A 3468-nucleotide genomic window follows, 5' to 3' on the forward strand; every position below is an offset into this window, starting at 1 on the left:
CACCTGCCCCGCCGAGCACACCTCGGACCCCGGGTCCCGCGCCCCAGACGAGCCGGAGCGGGGGTGGGGGAAGCAGGGCGGCGCGACGGGCTCAGGCACCCGGAGGAGGATCAACGACGGCGAGGAGCGGGGAGACGCACGCAGGGGCGGGGTACCATCCCCCCATCGGTCATGGGGGGCAAGGCAGCAGGAGCAGCTCCGGGAAGAGAAGAACCCCCACACCAAGAGGGGAGGCAGGGGCAGGCGCCTCGGGCGCGCGGTCGGGCCACCAGGAAAACCACGCGGGAACCCAACCGCCCACAAGGGCGGCTCCCGCGACGCCTGTGACGCCGGGCCCACGAGCCCCCGGGGCCTGAACCCCCAACCCAGGAGCCTTCCCCAGCCGAAGCCCTCCTGACAACCTCACGCCACCGGCGGGGAGTGGCACGCCCGCACGACTCCTTTCACAGCCACGGGAGAGACATCCGAGCACGCCAAGACGGCCTCCCGCCGCCTCACAGCCACCCGACCGCACGGGCACCGACCGTCACCCCGAGTCAGAGGACCGGCAACACCGACGGAACGCTCCCGCGGCGGGGAGGGAGGGGAGGCGAGGCGGACCGGCCCCGTGCCCACACAGGCACCGCCGTCGCCGCCGGACGCGGCAACGGGGACCGGACGACGACAAGAGTGAGGCGGACGCGGGTATCCAGCTCACGGCGGGCACGGGGAGGGAGGGTCCGGGGGAACGGGCCCCGCGCACCCTCCACACACACGGGGTTCGCCTCCACCGGCGGGGGGGGACGAAGCCACACGCGCGCGCGCTCACGCGCGGCGAACCGTCCCCCCTCCTCACAACACACGCACCGGGCGCCGGCCCCGGGCCCAGCGGGACCCTCCCCCGACTCGGAGGGGGGAGGCGCGGGCCACAGCCAGAGGCAAAGAGCGGGCGCACGACCCCCACCGCGGGGACCGGCGGACCCCTCCTTCCACCCCACCACGGCAGAGCTTGGGGAAGGAGGGCAGCTCTCGCCCAGACACGCACCGACCGACGGCTACGACGCAGCGACGTCAGCGGCTACCGCGCGAGGCTGAGAAAGGAGACAAACGCGGGCGGCCACCGTCACGAGGCACACCCTTCTCTCGGATCGCTAGAGAAGACTCTTCTCACTGAGGGCGGGCCGCACCCGGCCCCGAGCGGACCCCCATCGGAGCGCGAAGGGAAACCGTCGAGGAGACAAAGCCAGGCTTGGGGGGGGATCTGCGGTACAGGCACAGGGTCGGGCACAACAAGCGTCTCGAGCGTACGCGGCCAGGGCCGGCAGGGGAGCCCGCCACCCGCCACCACGGGCCGGGCTCCCCCAAATCCAGCGTCTGGCCGTGCCGGGCGGCAACGGCAGAACGGCCCTCAAACCTCCCGCAAAGAGAGGAGAGGAAAGGTAGACGGCAGGCGTCCGTCAGGCCGGCCCAACCACGATCGCTCACACGCCCGCGAGGGCCCCCCAGAGGAGGTAAACACACGCGGGCGCGCGCTCAGCCCCACCCCCAGCAGGCGATCTCACCCACACCTCCTCTCGTCGCGCCGGGACGAACGAGAGGACGCCGCTGGGGGGGAGGGAAACCCACACGCCCAACACCCCTCCCCCAGGGGCGGGGGGGGGTGCATGAGGCGCAAGAGCCTCCCCTTCCCTACCGACTCGATCCCCGGGCGGTTTCCCGGCACAGCCAGAAAAACCCCCAAAGCGAGGTTCAGCACGCCAACGACGGCAGGCGGCTCAGGACAGAGGCACCGGGACACGGGTACGACACCGACCCTCAGCCTCGTGTACCTGGACAGACAAGCCGGGAACGCTCCAGGAGCACCGCAGGAGGCCGAGGCACGCTCGCGTGCCACAGGGCGCGGCGCGCAGCGTAGTGGCGGGGCGAGCCGCTCTCCCCACCTCGGGGGGAGGACTCCACCCACGCCGCAGACGCCCCCCGAAGGGGCAAGCGAGGAGAGTTCCATCGCGTCAAGCGACCACGACCCACCCCCCCCGGGCGACAACACCACGAGGGCGAGCGGGAGGGGAGCGAGGTCGGGCCGGATTCCGCACCCCTGCCTTCCACGCACCACCGAGAGGCGGGGTAGAGAGACGAGGGGCCCGCAGGCAGAACGAGAAGAGCGGCCCCATTCACCATGAATGTCCGTCCCTCGCCTGGCGCGGCTTAGGCCCGGCCCAGGAGAGCGCTCATTCACCACATCGGTCACAACGAAAGGGGAGGGGAAGAGACGGGACCGCGGGGAGGGCAGGCCTGGCAAGGACAGTCAGAGAAGAGCCCGCTTTCAGCCTCGCCAGTGCCACAACCCCCAACACCGCCAGCGGCCGACAACGACCCAGGGGAACGCCTGACACGCAGAAAGGCACGGAGCCACGCTCGAGGGTCGTCTCAGACCGCACTCGGTGCCCGCGACGAGGAGCACACAGGGGCAGAGGGCCCCTGCCGCCATCCCCGCCACCCTCGGGTGCTAGAGACCGGAGGCGGCACCGAGTCAGGGGAGGCCACACTCGGATGTCCAAGAGCCGGCGCACGGGCCCCAGGGCGGACAGCTCAGGGGCGAGAGAAGCAGGGTTCCAAGTACCACGGGACGGCCAGCAAACCCAGAGCCCCAACTCGCCATCCGGGAGCCCAAATCCCCTCGTCTTTGCAGCAGCGGCAACCACCGAAAGACAGCGTGTCAGCATATACCTGCAGACACAAAACGCCCACCTCTAGCCAAAAGATCTGTGACACATGACAGAGGGGACAATCCCCTGATCACACCCGCCCTCCAAAGCAAGGCGCCGGGGACCTGGCCCCTCAGACGACCCCAATGCTGCAGACGGCGGAGCACCCAGGGCCAACTGGTCGACCGCGGGGGTGGGGTGGGGGGGCGGGACAGGGCGCAGGGACGCTGGACCAAGCCAGCCCTCCATCAGCGCCCTCCCCGAGCCACCTGCTGGCGCGGGGGACAGCACGAGACCCTCTCACCTGGGCCTTCCTTGGTGAAACGGGCAATGGGCCGAGCCCTATGGCCACTGGGGTCCACTGGGTCCCCACTGGGGCCCGGAGGCCGGGCACCCTCCCCGGGCGGGCGAACCCCGCCGATCCTCGAGCCTAACTCGGACTTAGTCGCTGACTGAGACAGGTACGTCCCGGCCCGCCCCTCCAAACACCAGGACCCACTCGGGCTCGAGGCCGAGGCCCCGACAACCTCCACGGGCGGGTGGCCCCGGCCCCGGCCCCGGCCCCAGCCCCGGCCCCGGCCCCGGCCCCGGCCCCGGCCAGTCCGCGAGCTCGCGAGCTCACACTTGGGGAATCACAACGATCCAGATCCAGACTTCCAACCACCGGGGGCAAAGCCCAACAGCCCTGCACGGCCCCTCGCGCTGCAGCCAGGACAAGGCGGGGACCCCGCAAGGAGTCCGGAGAAGAGCAAAGAGGAACACAGGCACCGGTGACCCGGCCGAG

This window comes from Cavia porcellus, unplaced genomic scaffold (genome assembly GCF_034190915.1).
Source record: "Cavia porcellus strain 051 isolate PalLab524CR breed Dunkin Hartley unplaced genomic scaffold, mCavPor4.1 scaffold_5, whole genome shotgun sequence".
In the NCBI taxonomy this organism is placed as follows: domain Eukaryota; kingdom Metazoa; phylum Chordata; class Mammalia; order Rodentia; family Caviidae; genus Cavia; species Cavia porcellus.